This window comes from Bison bison, unplaced genomic scaffold, assembly GCF_000754665.1.
Source record: "Bison bison bison isolate TAMUID 2011002044 unplaced genomic scaffold, Bison_UMD1.0 scf7180017864371, whole genome shotgun sequence".
Lineage (NCBI taxonomy): Eukaryota > Metazoa > Chordata > Mammalia > Artiodactyla > Bovidae > Bison > Bison bison.
The window spans coordinates 13,764,154-13,781,856 of NW_011494943.1; the positions used below are offsets into that span (position 1 = coordinate 13,764,154).

At 39.8% G+C, this 17,703-nt stretch overlaps 1 protein-coding gene and 1 pseudogene across 2 annotated transcripts in view; one reads left to right on the plus strand and one right to left on the minus strand.

The window, feature by feature from the left end:
• PITPNC1 (phosphatidylinositol transfer protein, cytoplasmic 1) overlaps positions 1 to 17,703 on the plus strand; it is a 270,267-nt gene that overhangs the window by 89,848 nt on the left and 162,716 nt on the right. The window lies entirely within an intron of this gene.
• Positions 4,958 to 7,234, minus strand: LOC105000476 (annotated as a pseudogene).

The window sequence follows — 17,703 nt, forward strand, 5'->3', positions numbered from 1 at the left end:
GTAATGTCTCTGCTTTTCAATATGCTATCTAGGTTGGTCATAACTTTCCTTCCAAGGAGTAAGTGTCTTTTAATTTCATGGCTGCAGTCACCATCTGCAGTGATTTTGGAGCCCCCAAAAATAAAGTCTGACACTGTTTCCCCATCTATTTCCCATGAAGTGATGGGACCGGATGCCATGATCTTCGTTTTCTGAATATTGAGCTTTAAGCCAACTTTTTCACTCTCCACTTTCACTTTCATCAAGAGGCTTTTGAGTTCCTCTTCACTTTCTGCCATAAGGGTGGTGTCATCTGCATATCTGAGGTTATTGATATTTCTCCCAGCAATCTTGATTCCAGCTGTGTTTCTTCCAGTCCAGCGTTTCTCATGATGTACTCTGCATATAAATTAAATAAGCAGGGTGACAATATACAGCTTTGACGTACTCGTTTTCCTATTTGGAACCAGTCTGTTGTTCCATGTCCAGTTCTAACTGTTGCTTCCTGACCTGCATACAGATTTCTCAAGAGGCAGGTCAGGTGGTCTGGTATTCCCATCTCTTTCGGAATTTCCCACAGTTTATTGTGATCCACACAGTCAAAGGCTTTGGCATAGTCAATAAAGCAGAAATAGATGTTTTTCTGAAACTCTCTTGCTTTTTCGATGATCCAGCGGATGTTGGCAATTTACTCTTTGTGCATTTTAACTCTTTCTTGCTGTTGTTGTTTAGTTGCAAAGTTGTGTCTGACTCTTTTGCGAACCCATGGACTATAGCCCACCAGGCTCCTCTGTTCATGGGATTTCCCAGGCAAGAATACTGGAGTGGGTTGCCATTTCCTTCTCCAGGGAATCTTCCTGACCCAGGGATCTCCTACATTGGCATTTGGATCTTTTACTGCTGAGCCACCTGGGAAGCCCTTCTTGATGGTTCACCATTAATTTTATTACTACAAAGTGTCTTAAAAATATCTTCATCTTGGACTGCCACTATTTTAACATTACAAGTTGACCTTTGGAAATGCAGGCATGTATGACTCAATACTGATGCTTCTAGTGACCAATAACAAGGCATTTGCCTGGAGTTAGACTCAGAGTTGGTGGGCATTGCCTGATGGGTTAATACTGTCCTATAGCAGATGTGATTGGTACCTGGCCCATATTCTTTCATCTTTACCACTTCAATGCTCATTGGCCTGACTTCTGAATTACAGAACTTGCGTTTCTTGGCCTGAGGATTTTTCTGGCCTTGCCCCTGAAGCAATACTTGCTTCCCAGGAGCAGCCCAGACAATGACGGACAGGGACTGGTATATAAATACCCCAGCTCCCTCACCTCTGGAGTGGGTGAGTCTAAGGTGTGCATCTACGTAGTTTTTGCAGGTTCTGCTAGTGAGGTTCAACTCAGTTGCCCAGGGTAGTAATTGGCTTGAAACACACCATTTATCTTATATCTTCCCTTCCATATATCACTTTTCCATTCTTTTCACCTCCCAAATAAATTGCTTGCACTTGAGTTCTTATTTTATCATCAACTACTGGGGAGAACACATGTTAAGCTCTAGCCCATGTCAGAATCAAGGCTATGACCTTGACTTTTACTCATAGTGATTAGTCAGATAGATGACTGGTCCCGTCATTTAGCTGCTCAAGACAAATGAAAAAGGAGAAGACAATCTAATGACATATATCTATAGAATTCTTCCAACATGAGGGAACTCAAGTCTAGAATGATGTGACCTGTTTTTAGTGACTCTCTTGACCAATGACTTGGGGGACTGTACATTGCATACACTGATATGTAATTAAATGTGAGTTAGAAGTTTGTAACTATATATTGATCAACATAAACTCTGTCTTAAGAAAGCAAGAATGATATCTTAGATAACAGCAGGCAACAGCTGCCTGCTTTCCATTTAGACATTTGACTGAACTGGCAAATCACATTTCTAATTTTAAAAAAATTAATGGCTAAATGCATCTGGATTTTAGCTCAGATTGTTTTAGATAACCTGAAAAGCTAGACATTTCTCTGGCTTGATATCCTGTTATGCCAAAATAATGAGATAAAACAGGAAAAGGTTGGTACTACTACTAATGCAGCAGATCCTAATAATTAGTCACATTTCCTTCTTAAAAAGCAAACCTCTATCAAAAATCAAATAGTGAAAGTTTATTTTTTTTACTTATTAGGCCTCAAGAAATGCTTACAAAAGATAGAATGATATGTGGAGCTGGGCTGCAAACCTGAACTTGTAAAGACAACCTCGATGGGGGATAAAGCTTTCTCAGCCTAGAGGCTGACATTTTGGTATTGTCACCCAAATGGAATTCCAGAACATTACATCCACTTTGACAACAGAATTACATTAAACAAAAAACCAAAACAAAAAAATCCAAGCCTATCTTATAGTCTTATTTCTAGTGTTTTTGAAAAGCTATCAGTTATTGTTTGTTGCTGCTGCTGCTGCTGCTAAGTCGCTTCAGTCGTGTCCAACTCTGTGCGACCCCAGAGACAGCAGCCCACCAGGCTTCCCCTCCCTGGGATTTTCCAGGCAAGAACACTGGAGTGGGTTGCCATTTCCTTCTCCAGTGCATGAAAGTGAAAAGTGAAAGTGAAGTCGCTCAGTCGTGTCCGACTCTAGCGACCCCCTGGACTGCAGCCTACCAGGCTCCTCTGTCCATGGGATTTTCCAGGCAAAAGTACTGGAGTGGGGTGCCATTGCCTTCTCCATATTGTTTGTTGCTATTCTTCAAATATTTCTAGTACTCTCTTTCTGGACATACAAGAGAACCGTGTTCCTGGTCTTTTGTGGCTGAGTGAGGCGATGTGACTAGTTCTGGACAATGAGCTGTAACAAGAGTGACATAGTGTCACATTCTATGTTTCCTTACTGGTGTGGGCACTTGAAGAATTCTCTGTTTCCCTTTTGTATGGTCACCAGCAAAGTTCAAGGAGGTGACTGCCCTGTCCTGGTGATGAGGAGGATCAGAGCAGCTTTGTTGACCTTCTTGAGCAAGAAGTAAACGTCGGCTGTTTTGAGCCATGGAGATACTAGGATTCTTTGTTACCACAGGATTACAGACAACACTGACTGTTGGTCAGTCAAGTTACAAACCAACCCCGACTGATGCAGCTATAGGCGTAACATACAGCAACCTTCAGGGAGAACCCTTCTAGCTAATTCTATTATGTTGTCAAAGTGACATTGATGTAGAGTTTTTGTTGGTATTTTAAAAAACTGGACACATATAATCAGCATTTAGAAATGAATGTCTAAAAAAAAAAAAAAGAAATGAATGTCTTTGGATATGGGATAGTTTTTTCTGTATCAGCCATTTTTTTTAATTGAAGTTTACATGTATATACATGTTATTCTCTGTTATGATTTATTACAGAATATTGAATATAGTTTCCTGTGCTATACAGTAGGACCTTGTGATTTATCTATTTTTATGTAGTCATTTGTGTCTGCTCATCCCAAACTCCTAATTTGTCCCTCCCCCACCCCCTTACCTCTTTAGTGACCATAAGTTTGTTTTCTGTGTCCATGAGTCTGTTTCTGTTTCATCAGTAAGTTCATTTGCGTCACATTTTAGATTCCACGTGCAACTGATACACGTGGTATTTGTCTTCCTCTGTCTGACTTGCTTCACTTAGTATGATAATCTCTAGGCCCGTCAACGTTGCTGCAAATGACATTATTTCACTCTTTGTTACAGTTGAGTGGTATTCTATTGATTACATATTCCACATCTTCTCCATCCATTCATCTGTTGATGGGTTCCATGTCTGGGCTTTTGTAAACAGTGCTGCTATGAATGTTGGGGTGCACGTGTCTTTTCAAGTTAGGGTTTTTGTCTTTTCTAGATATACGCCTAGGAGTGGGATTGCTGAATCATATGGCAACTCTACTTTTAGTTTTTTGAGGAACTTCTATACTATTGTCCATAGGGGCTACACCAATTTACAGACCCACCAACACCATAGGAGGGTTCCCTTTTCTCCACATCATCTCCAGCATTCATTATTTGTAGACTTTTTAACTGATGGTCATTTTAACCGGTATGAGATGGTACTTCATTGTATTTTTGATTTGCATTTCTCTAATAATTAATGATTGAGCATCTTTTCATATGCCTGTTGGTGTATTGACTATCTTTCATTTAATTATTATGCTTCAGATTTGGAAATTCTGAAATACAAATGAATTGTTGGTGTTGTGGGGGAGTTGAATTCTGAGAAGAAAACATTGTAGGAATTATAGAGAGTGTTTTTGGAGTCCTGCCAAGCATAGAGAAAAAAATACCAAAGAGCACAACCTAAATTGGGGGAGAAAAAAAAGAACAAATTTTCAAAATACCACCCCTCTAACAAATACTTTTCTGAGGGAGACCTTTCCCCTTCCCCGTTATTTTTCTTCTCTATTTCCTCCTACTGTTGAACTACAGATTTTTGCAAGTGGTAATTTCCCCATGAAAATTATACAAAAAAATATTTTCAGTCCTCTAACTACATAATCAAATATGTCGGTTTTTAACTAGTTCCATGAGGCATCTAAGTCCCATTCCTTGCTTGCTTTGAGTTGAGTCATATAAAGGTTATTGCTTGTTTTTGCAAAAACCAAGATAGATTGGGTCCATTCTTGACTAGTCTTACCCCACAATTGAGCCTTAATCTCCCCCAGTTTACTGTGGAATTTCTGAGTCAACCTTTGCATTCCAGTTCACTAAGATACTTGGATGGACAAGGCAATGGCACCCCAGTCCAGTACCCTTGCCTGGAAAATCCCATGGACAGAGGAGCCTGGTGAGCTGCAGTCCATGGGGTCGCTAAGAGTCGGACATGACTGAGCGACTTCACTTTCACTTTTCACTTTAATGCATTGGAAAAGGAAATGGCAACCCACTCCAGTGTTCTTGCCTGGAGAATCCCAGGGACAGGGCAGCCTGGTGGACTGCCGTCTATGGGGTCGCGCAGAGTCAGACACGACTGAAGTGACTAAGCAGCAGCAGCAGCAAGATACTTGGAAAATGCTCACTGTTCCCCTCTGGTTGAGCCCTCCTGAAAGTGTTAGGTGCAATTCATTCTAGGAAAAAAAACATTTTCACTTCTGTTAGACTTCTTGAGTGATTTTAACCCAGACTCATACATGGTGATTGGAAGAGTTTGTGTTTCATAGGAGATTAGCAGAATTATTTCTGTTTAGAACAAAGAAGAGAAGGTTGAGGGTGATAATGTCAAAAGTGGATGAGTGGGTAATTTTTTTTTTTTTAATTTGAAAGTGAAACACAAATAGCCCATGTATATTTATTTATTTATTTTTTTAGAAAGAAAATCATTTTATTCTAATCATTTCACAAACAATAACATCAGAAAAGCATACTTAAGAGGCCACAACCGCCTCTTCTGCCCAATCCCAAACTCAATACCATCTCAGTGAACTTCTATATAGTGACAATGCTCTCTTCCACTGCGATCATGAAGCACAAAAGCTATTAATGATTAAGGAGAGGTTTAACGGGTGGTCTCACACTTCACATCTTCACTACTAATTATACTTTAAATGCTAAATCAACATGGTCACGAGAGGTGATTTTTCATGTCTTCAACTGGAACTTCTTGATTAAGCTAATCCGTTGGCCAATCTGCACTGTTTCAGCACCTCGCTGAAACCCTCGAAAAGTTTAAGGTCACCCTGGCTCTGGGCACACTCCAAAAACTGTTTGACCTCATAGAAGCAGGGGCCATTCTGCTGCAGTTGCGCCGGCTGGGTTCCCTGAGGCTCCTGGTAAGTGATGTCAGGCCTTGAGGGTTCAGCACTGCTTCCTCCACCGAAGCCCCCAGTGATGGCGTGACCCAGAGTGTGGCCGACAGCAGAACCCACAGCCACACCAGCAGCAGTGGTTGCCACCTTGGCCATCAGACCTGGCTGCCGGGAGCAGCAGCAGGGGAGCCGACGGCAGATGGTGGAGCCATTGCTGGTGGCTGAGCTGCGGGCGCTGGCCTGGGCGCTGCTCTCATCTGAGGCTCGAGGCTGGCAGGAGGGGCCACAAGGGAAGTGAGGCTTCGGCTTCCACGAGGCATCTTGATTGCACTGCCAAACAACGTCGACAGGCGGGAGACTCTGAGACCCTGGCGGATTCTGCGAAGAGCAAGAGCGGAAGTTGGGAGCTCCCATGTATATTTAAAGTCTTCTTTCAACCTTACCAATTCTGTCCCTCTCTGCAGAGTTTATTGACATCAAAAACATGCTGTTTATCCTTTCAGACTTTATTCTGTGCATTTACAAACTTGGGAGTAAAGACTTACCTAGGTTTGGTTTTTGTTTTTTTTTTTTAATGTGAATGTCCACACAAGACACATTGTGATAAACTCATTTTTTTAAAAACTTTATTTATAATGGAAGTCTTTTTGCAGGTACACTTTTATCTGCCACTTTATTTTTCGCAGCAGTTCATCAGGTAGATGACAAAATGTAACTCTTCCCTTAATGATGAACATTTTAGAAGTTTCCGTTTTTTGCTTATTGCAAATAAGATAAATCTCTATTTCCATAAATTCATTTGTGTGTTTCTTTATGTCTTTGGTGCAGTTGTGAACATTTTCCCAGGATGGATTCCTAAAGTGGAATTGCTGTTCCATAATACGCATATCTTCAGTTTGGGAAGACACTGCCTTCGTGCCTTCCCAGAAGACTTTACACCTCATAGTCCTACCAGCAGTGTTCCATGAGCTGTTTTTTCCCAGTTGTTTCTGTTTCCTTCTCTTTCATTCGCCCTATGTACTGGCTATCCATAGATTTGTCAGATGAAGCATAGGATGCCCAGTTAAATTTGAATTACAGAGAAAAAATAATTTTTTTTAGTAAAAATATGCCCCAAGTGTTGCATGAGAGATACTGATTCTAAACAAATTTGTGTTGTTTGTCTGAAACTCAGATTTAATTGGATGTCCTGTAGTTTTCTTCATTGAACCTGACAACTCCAGCTTAGCTAATACCAGAGACAAGACCCCACTTGCTCCTCAAGGAACTTACCTTCTGGTGATTGAGAAAGACTATTGGGAAACTCTGTTTTCCTTACGGCGGCCAGAAGGATCCTTTTGACAAGATCCTAATCTCTCCTTTTCCTTCAAGATCTGCCCCCCTGCTGAGCACGAGGCCCATTTCCCCACCACTAACAGCCATGCCTGCTTCAGCCCTATATGTCCTCCCCTCTGTCAGCTTTTTTTTTAATTGTGGTAAAAAAGCACACAACCTGAATTTACCCTCTTAAAAAGGGTTGTTTTTTTTTTTTTTTTTAAGTATATAGTATACTATTACTACGGAGAAGGCAATGGCAACCCACTCCAGTACTCTTGCCTGGAGAATCCCAGGGACAGAGGAGCTTAGTGGGCTGCTGTCTATGGGGTCGCACAGAGTCGGACATGACTGAAGCGACTTAGCAGCAGCAGCAGCAGCATACTATTACTAACTTTATGCACGTTGTTGTACAACAATTCTAGAACTTTTTTATCTTGCATGGTTAAAACTCTGTACTCATTCTTGGGTGGGCTTTCCTGGTGGTTAGTTCAGTGGTAAAGAATCTACCTGCCAATGTTGGAGATATAGGTTTGATCCCTGGGTGGGGAAGATCCCTTAGAGAAGATCCATAGGAAATCCCGTGGACAGCGGAACCTGGCAGGCTACAGTCTGTGGGTCACAAAAGAGTTGGACATGACTGTGCTACTAAACGACAACTAATTTTCTGGTAACCCTGGTGTCCACCATTCTACTTCCTGCTTCTATGAGTTTGATTACTTCACATACCTTATTTAAATGGAATTATGCAGTATTTATCTAGTTTGTGATTGGTTTATTTCACTTAACATGATGTCCTCAGATTCATCCATATTATAGCATATGGCAAAATTGCCTTTTTAAGGCTGAATAGAACTCCATTGTATGTTCACACATTTTCTTCATCCATGGATTGCTGGATGGATGCTTCCATGTCTTGACTGTTGTGAATAATGCTTCAGTGAACATGGTGTAAGATATTTCTTTGAAGGAAGTCCCTAGCAGTCCAGTGGTTAAGGCTCTGCACTTCTACCGCAGGGGGCCCAGGTCTGACCCCAGATTGGGGAACGAATATCCCACAAGCCACACAGCATAGCCGAAATAATTTTTTTTTCTTTGAGATTGTATTTTCGGTTCTCTTAGATATATACCTAGAAGTGAGATTGCTTCTGAATATGGTCGTTTTAATTTTTTGAGGAACCTCTCTTCTATACTGTTTCCCATAGCAGCTGTACCATTTTACATTCCCACCACAAGGATTCCAGTTTCTTCACATTCTTGTGAATACTCGTCACTTTCTGTGTTTTTGATAGTAACCATCCTAAGGGTTTGAGATGATGTCTCATTGTGATTTTGATTTTCATTTTCCTGATGGTTAATAATGTTGAGTACCTTTTCTCTCATTTTTACCTGCTGACATTCTGGATAAATATGGCATATCCATACAGTGGAATATTATTTGGCCATGAAAACATATGAAGTACTGATACATGCTCTAAGATGGGAGAAACTTGAAAATATCATGCTGAGTGTAAGAAAACAGACCCAAAAGGCCACATGTTAAAAAAAAAAGGTCACACACTGTGTGATTCCATTTAAATGAAATGTCTAGAACAGGCACATCCAAAGAGACAGAGACTGATTACTGGTTTCCATAGGCTAGGGAGAGTAGGAATTAAGTGCTCATGGGTGTGGGACTTCTTTTGGGAGTGATGAGAACGTTCTGAAATTAGACAGGGGTCATGGTTATACAACATTGTGTACGTGTATTCAAAACTAGTGAAATTAGTATTTTAAAAGAGTTAGTTTTGGGAATTCCCTGGTGGTCCAGTGGTTAGGATACCGCACTTTCACTGTCGCGGTTCCTGGGTTCAGTCCCTGGTCAGGGAACTAAGATCCCTCAAGCTGGAGGCGGGAGGGAGCAGAGTTATTTTATCATCTGTGAATTCTGTCTCAATTAAAGTAGCTTTAGGTTGCTTCTAAAACTTGAACACCAGTAAGTAACATTTATATGATTATTTCTGTGTAAACATTTTCACTGCAGATCCAGGCACAAGGGCTATATTATTTTCTCTATGTCATTAAAACCACAACGCACTGACCACTTAAAAAAATCAGTATTCATGTATCAGGGTCCAAATGAATTCTCTTTTCTGTACTATCCACTACAGCTTTTTTGTTTTCCTGGAGTTTCTACTTATCTTTCTTTTTCATGTGGGCAAAAAATAATGTATTTCCATCACATTATGTGATTAAAGGACATCCTCTTACTTCCCAGAGTCCTCATCATTTTGTCCCAAGTCACTAGTCAGTGTCCTTATCATTTCATTGCCTTGGCTCATCATTTTATTGAATTTCTTGTCCTCTTTTTGTTCCATTCCCTTATTTTGTAGCTTCTTGAATGGGTATGTTGCAGGAAGGGGGACTGCTTCCAGGGCCCAAAACTGGACTCTTGTCTAACACTCAGAAATGAATTGTCCGAGACACACATGTGCTGACAAAGCAAGAGATTTTATTGGGAAAGGACACCAGGGTGGAGAGCAGTAGGGTGAGGGAACCCAGAAGAATAGCTCTGCCACGTGGCTTGCAGTCTCGGGTTTTATGGTGATGGGATTAGTTTCCGGGGTGTCTTTAGCCAATCATTCTGACTCAGAGTCCTTCCTGGTGGTGCACACCTTGTTCAGCCAAGATGGATGCCAGAGAGAAGGATTCTGGGAGGTGGTCGGACATGTGGAGCCTCCTTTTGACCTTTCCTGAACTCTTCCGGTTGGTGGTGGCTTATTAGTTCCGTGTTCCTTACCAGGACCTCCTGTTGTAGAACAACTCATGCAAATAATTACTATGGTGCCTGGCCAGGGTGGGCAGTTTCAGTCAGTGTGCTTCCCTTAACAGGTATATCCTCTTGGAAGTTCCTCGTAAGAAAATGTGTAAGAGAGAGAAACTTTTTCAATCCTAGCATGTCTAAAAATATCCTAATTTTGGTCTTCTGCTTTGCCTGTGCCTCAGTTCTCTCATCTGTGCAGTAGGGGTGATCATAATTGCACCTGTCTCAGAGTTATTAAGGAGGATTAAATGAATTAGTGTGCAGAAAGCTGTTAGACAGTCTTTGGCACATTAAGAAATTTGTTCAGTAAACATTGGCCCTTAATGTTGTAATTGAAGCCCTTAGATGAACCATAGCGTTCAGCACTCTGAAAACACTGTATGGACTAACAGTAAAGTAATAAGATGAAAGTTTGTGTGATTAAGTAAATAATCCTATTACCATAGCTGCATCATAGGCTTATGAATTATTAATATTTATTCCTTAGTGTTTTTCTTCTCTTTTTTTTTATGAACTCATAATCAGTGTTGTAGGATTTATTTTGTGCTTTTTTTTTTTTTAAGAGTCACTAGGCTGTTCTCAGCTCTCTGGAATTTAGTAAAGTACAATCTTTTCCAGGAACTGGCTTTAAATTGTAATGCAAATTTGGTTTAAATCTATGAAAGTAGCTTGAGAGAGTAACAATGCAAACTACTTAAGGAGTTTGAAAAATTTAGGACATTGAATATTTAAGGAGTAGGTTGGCTCAGGTACAAAAGCACTAAAACATAAAACCATCAGGCTGGTCAATCTTTAGGGGCCATTGAAGAGGATTCTGGGGGCAGTTTGGCTGTTGACCAGTAAGTGATGTCTGCCACTGGAGAGCTGGTGCATTTGTCAATCCTGGTCCCACCTTAACCTTTTCTCAAGAAGGAAGGGACAGTAGGTTGTAAGGAGGCTGTGACTGGGAGAATGGATCTAGTCTTAGGCACTCAGGGAGAAGTTTGGTGAGCTCAGTCAGATAATGTTAACTATTCAAAGGGAAGGAGATTGAGAGAACCACGCATTCAGAAGCTCCTAGGAGGAGGGGAGTAAGCCAGTATATCAAACACAAAACTATAAAGGAGAGGAGGGTACAGGCTCCAGTTAGAGGAGGTACCCAGTCCATCAGGGTGGGCATCTGTCATGGGCCACGCTGAAGCCTGGGGATTGATTCCAAGAGCAGTTGAAGGGTTTAGTCTTGGGAATCAACCCTGGGATGACCCTGAGGGATGGGACGGGGAGGGAGGTGGGTGAGGGGTTCAGGATAGGAAGCACATGTACACCCATGGCTGATTCATGTCAATGTATGGCAAAAACCACTACAATATTGTGAGGTAATTAGCCTCCAATTAAAATAAATAAATAAAATTAAAAAAAAAAAAGAAACAGATTTATAGTGAGGAGAAAGAAATGGAGAGGGACAGGAGTGGTAAAAAAAAGAAACATTTATAGTGAGGGGAAAGAAATGGAGAGGGACAGGAGTGGATTCAAGCACTCCTTTCTGGAAGCTATTATGGGGTCCAGAAATGGTTGTATCTTTGACCAGGGCGACAGCTGTGGGATGAAGAGAATCAGTGGAGGTGAGAGTTATTGAGAAATAAATCTCTGGGATATGCTGGGGAGTAGGGAGGTATAAAAGATGACACCTTGGATTTCCCATTTGTAGAACTGGACAGAAGGTGGCAGGAACTGGGAGAAATTATCATACATTGAACCACTTCCTCTCACTCATGAGTGTACGAAAGCTTAGCAAAGGGAATGGACTCTGATTTGAAAGGAAAAGGGTTTCTGGTAACTTTTTTACAACCCTGGTATTTTCTTCAATCTAGGAGTCTGTGGAGCATCTGTCCCCAGAGGAATAGGACCACTTGACCACTCTATTCAACATAAGTTGTTTTTATTTTACTTTGTATCTGCCTGGAAGTTTACAGAAATGAAAACATGACAACACAGTATAAACAAAACACAAAAAAGTCACTTGTCTCTTCCTGTTTTCTGAGGTTGGTGCCAAACAGGTCTTTTCTAAAGCAACTAAAAAGGCACAGAGGTAATAATTGTTTTGCTGTTCCAGGAACTGGCAGCTACATGCGCGAAACTATTGAAGAACACAATTTTAAGCGTCTGCTAAAAAGTTATAAGGAAATAGTTAAAAATCTTTTCTAGAACTCATTCTCCACCCTGGGGCAAAAGGACCTGGAAAACATATTCTAGCAAAGCAGTGTTTAATGATATTCGTAATTTAAGTTATCTATTTTCTGGGTCAATCTAGCTAAAAGAGTGTCAATTTTGTTGATCTTTTCAAAGCACCGACTTTTGGATTCATTGATTTTTCTCTGCTGCTTTTCTCTATTTTAACTATATCTTATACTTTTTGATATGTTTTGTCTTAATTTTTATTTCTAATTTCCCTTGTGATTTCTTCTTTGACCCATTGGTTGCTTAAGAGTGAGTTGTTTTATTCATACCTATTTGTGAATTTCTCAAATTTCTAATTTCATTCCATTGTTGTCAGATAACATGCTTTGAATGAATTCAGTCCTTTTAAATGTATTGAAGCTTGTTTTGTGGTCTACCATTTGGTCTTTTCTGGAGACTGTTCCTTCTGCACTGAAAAGAATGTATTCTGCTGTGTTGAGTGGAATGTTCTGTGGTTATGTTAGGTCTGGTAGATTTTTGGTGTTCCAAGTCTTTTGTTTCCTTGCTGAACTTCTGCCTAACGATTCTGTCCATTATTGAGATGGAGTTTTGAAGTCTTCAAATATTAATCTATTTCTCCAATTAATTTTTGCTTTATGTATTTCAGAGCTCTTTTAGGTGCATACATATTTATAATTGTATGTTCCTGAGAAGTTGGCCCTTTTATCATTATAAATTGTCCCTCTTTGTGTGGAGAAGGGCCTCTTACACTGTTGGTGTGAATGTAAATTGGTGCAATCATTATGGGTAACTGTATGGAAGTTCCTTTAAAAAAACTATAACTAGAACTGCCATATGATCCAGCAGTCCCACTCCTGGGCATATAAGTGGAAAAAACTTTAATTTGAAAAGATACATGCACTCCAGTATTCATAGCAGCACTATTTACAATAAGCAAAATGTGCAAGTAACCAAAATGTCCATTGACAGATGAATGGATAAAGATATGGTACTTATACATGATGGAATGTTACTCAGCCATAAAAAAGATTGAAATAATGCCATTGGCAGCAACATGGATGGACACAGAGATGATCATATAAGTGAAGTAATTCTGACAAAGACAAATACCAGATGATATCATTTATATGTGAAATCTAAAAAATGATACAAATGAACTTACAGCAAAGCAGAAATAGAGTCACAGATGTAGAAGACAAGCATGGTTATCAGGGGGAAATGTGGGGAAGGATAAATTGGGAGATTGGGATCGACATATGCATACTACTATATAAAATTGACGTATAAAAGAAGAACCTACTGTATAGCACAGGGAACTCTACTCAATACTCTGTAATGACCTATATGGGAAAAAATCTTAAAAAAAAAGAATGGATATATAAATATGTATAACTGATTCACTTTGTTGTACAACAGAAACTAATACAATATTGTAGATAAACCATTCTTCAATAAAAACGTTTTTGAAGGAAAGTTATGACCAACCTAGATAGCATATTCAAAAGCAGAGACATTACTTTGCCAACAGAGGTTCGTCTAGTCAAGGCTATGGTTTTTCCTATGGTCATGTATGGATGTGAGAGTTGAACTGTGAAGAAGGCTGAGTGCCGAAGAATTGATGCTCTTGAACTGTGGTGTTGGAGAAGACTCTTGAGAGTCCCTTGGACTGCAAGGAGATCCAACCAGTCCCTTCTGAAGGAGATCAGCCCTGGGATTTCTTTGGAAGGAATGATGCTAAAGCTGAAACTCCAGTACTTTGGCCACCTCATGCGAAGAGTTGACTCATTGGAAAAGACTCTTATGCTGAGAGGGATTGGGGGCAGGAGGAGAAGGGGACGCCAGAAGATGAGATGGCTGGATGGCATCACTGACTTGATGGACATGAGTCTGGGTGAACTCTGGGAGTTGGTGATGGACAGGGAGGCCTGGCGTGCTGTGATTCATGGGGTCGCAAAGAGTCGGACATGACTGAGCGACTGATCTGATCTGATCTGATAGTAACCTACTTATTTACTGTTTCTGGCTCTCTTCATTGGTGTCTTGGATATGAGTTACCATCTGGTACCATTTCCTTACTTTCATATAGCTTTGTTCATACTCATCTCCTCTGTGCACTTATTGTCAAATATACTACATTTCTGTTATAGACCCAACATAGTACACTTCTAGACATACTGTTTTATACTACTGCTTTTCTCTGAAAAAAATTTATTGAGGTGTAGTTGATTTACAATGTTGTATTAGTTTCAGGTATACAGCAAAGCGAAGTATACACACACACACACACACACACGGCTTCCCTGGTGGCTCAGTGGTAAAGAATCGGCCTGCAACGCAGGAGATGCAGGAGATGTGGGTTTGACCCCTGGGTTGGGAGGATCCCCTGGAAGAAGGAATGGCAACCCACTCCAGGATTCTTGCCAGGAAAATCCTAAGGACAGAGGAGCCTAGCAGGCTACAGTCCAGAGGGTTGCAGTGGGTTCGATACTTCTGAGCTCACACACATCTATCTTTTATCTGTCTGTCTGTCTATCTGCATGTATATCTCTATGCATGAGTGCTTGCTCAGTTATGTGCATGTCTTTGAGACCCCAAGGACTGTAGCCCACCAGTTTCCTCTGTCCATGGAATTTTCCAGACAAGAGTACTAGAGTGGGTTGCCATTTCCTTTTTCAGGGGATCTTCTCCGCCCAGGGATCAACCCTGTGTCTCTTGTGTCTCCTGCGTTGGCAGGCAGATTCTATACCGCTCTGCCACCTGAGAAGATATCTGTAACTATACATATATCTATATCTGTATCTATATCCTGCACTAAATCAGTTAAGAAAGGAAAAGTATGTGTTTGTACTATTTTTTAAATTACATTATTACCTTTACTGACACTTTTTTTTATGTGGATTTGAATTGCTGCCTGGGGTTGCTTCTGATATTTGAAGTGTCATTTACATTAACTCCCATCTATTTGTTTTTTTAAAACAAATAAGCAACCGAAAAACCCCAAAACAACACACAACAAAAGAGGAAATTCTCTTCAGCCATTTATTTTTTTCCCATCAATTCTGTAATGCAGGTGCTGTCCTGTCACACTGTTAACCTTAAAACATAGCAGTCAGTGGACTGTCTGTGGTTTCCCACTTTTCTGAACACTTGACTTCCCTTAAATAGGCAGCAGTGGTTAGGAGTTGTCAACCTGTGCACACCATACAGGTTCAGGCACAAGACCGGAGGGTGGAATTGTGCTGAAACAATAAAACCAGGCTAGTAATAACCATCAACAGGCTAGTGCTTAAAAGTCAAAGAAAAGGAGATAATTTTAAGTGCCTGGATTATTTTGGCAAGATGTTTTATTTTGTTCCTACCCTCCAGTGACTAAATTATGTTCTGTTGTGCTTTTGTTTAATTTTGTTCTGATTATAAAAGTGATACATTCTCATTGAGAATATTTAGGAAACTCAGAAAGCAAGAAATTCCACAACCCAGAGATGCTACTCTTAAAATTTTTTTTCACTCAATATTTTGGAGCGTCTTTTCTTCCTCCTCCCTCCCTTCCTCCCTTCCTTCCCCTCTCTCACTAATGTGTATATGTTTGTATGTACACACAGTGAATACATACAGTATTTAAATGGCATCTGAATTTGGATTTAGGTTGCTTTAAGCAACCTAAGAGTTAGATAATAGTCATGTTCCCATCGGTTTATCTTGCCTCTGATAACAACTTTTCCTGTATCACCTAATATTTAATATGTAGTGTTCTCATTGTTATTTTCTATTTTTTAATTGTTCTTGGCTGTAGTTTTCATTTCTACCATAACCGAAAGTTTATCAAAAAGGATTTTGTTAAGTTTCCAAGAATTACGGTTTTGATTTAGACTTCTGCTGTTTTAAGTGAGTTTTTTAGAGGATGAGGGAAGGTGTGACAGTGAGTCCAATGTAGTTCCATTTGGAATTTATTTAGGTTTTATTGTGGTTTACTATATGGTTAGTTTTTTATAAATGTTCCATGAGCACATAAAAAGAAAATATAGCCTCTGTTATAATGAATCGAAGTCAGTTCATTTTGTTCGTTGTTTGCCAAATCTTTGATCATCCTTTTACTGTGACCATTTCTGTCTAGAAACCATTTTTCTTTTAGTCCTGTCTCTTATAAGCAAAGTGTCACTGGATTGTGTTTTTTCAACCCGGTATGAAAGTTATTTCCTTTAAATATGGAAGTATAGTATCTTCTTAAAATTAATAGTATGATCTTAGTTCATCTTATTTTATTTTTACTTATCCTTTAACATTGGCTATTTGCTCTATGCACTATATTTTCTCTGGTGACTTGAAAATTCACATCCTGTTTTAATTCTGCCTTTAAATTTTGCAAAAGCATTCTCAACCTTTGCTTTTTCTGATTACCAAAGTCAGTGTAATCAGTACGTGGAGCAGTACGTTTTTTCTTCCTCCCCTTCTTCATTTCTGTTTCTTCAAGCCACTATCACCTACTATAATATGTAGCACTCAGAAAATTATTAGTACTTTTGGCATTGTCTGCTACAATTTTTATTTTCAGGCAGTATTTTGTACTTCCATTATTTAGACATAACTATTTTGCTGGTTTCCATGTACACCATTAGATCTTTTCTACCTTGATTTATCCTGTTTTGAGCTCTTAATTTTGGTGCTTCTTAGGCTTCTAGAGGAGATCTTCAAATAGTAGTTGAAGAAAAGGATGTGGTTGAACCTCTGCATATGTACCTTTTCACACAAATGTCAGCTGGGCCATGTGTAAACTTGTGGAGTAACGTTTCTTCCCAAATTTATTTGCTGTTGTTTCTTTGTATTCTGGCCAGCAACGCGACTTCCTTGCCTAATTAGCACTGGGGCGTCCCTCAAGGCTTGTTTGGCCCTTTGCCTTGTCCAGTCGTTGGCCCTGTGTTGTTAGCCCATCCTTGAAGCCCCTTTCCTGCCCTCATGGGCACTGGGCTGATCTCAGTCCCATTCAGTTCCTTTCCATTTCCTCTCCTTCCTTCCTTAAATCATTGTGCTTGGGAGATACAACTAAGTGACAGGTGGATTAATTAGTGATACTGAAAGTTCACTTGATTGTGAGCAAGTAAATAAATGCAATTTAACTAGCTTTTACCAACTGAAAAAAGTCAGTATATTTTAATGTGATGAGATATACTGAAGAAAGGATAAATGAAAAAAGATGAAGTAGGATTTTCACAAATTTCTAGATTAGGCGATACTGAAGATCTATAGACGTTTTCTGAACATGCAGTCTCTCTGTAGATTTACGATATTGTTGGTTTTGTTCACATCACTGCCTTACTTATGGGTTTCAGTCTTTGGAAGAAGATGTGGTGGCCATCGTGGGCTGGGGAAAGCAGTGCTTTCTTCAGTTCTAATTTGCTTTTCAGACTAAAGTTTATAAATTCTGTGAGTCCATGTTATCAAAGAAGCTTAAAACAACTTTTTTTCCACTTCAATAATTTATTTTCAGGAATTCCCTGGTTTCCCAGTGGTTAGGACTACAAGCTTTCACATTGCGGCCAATAAATAAATAATTTATTTGCTATTTGAATGCTGGAGTAAATTCAGAGGAATTGGCTATTGCTATTGATAATAAAATTCAATTCAACAAATATCTTCTGAATACTTACTATGTGTAATGCACTGGA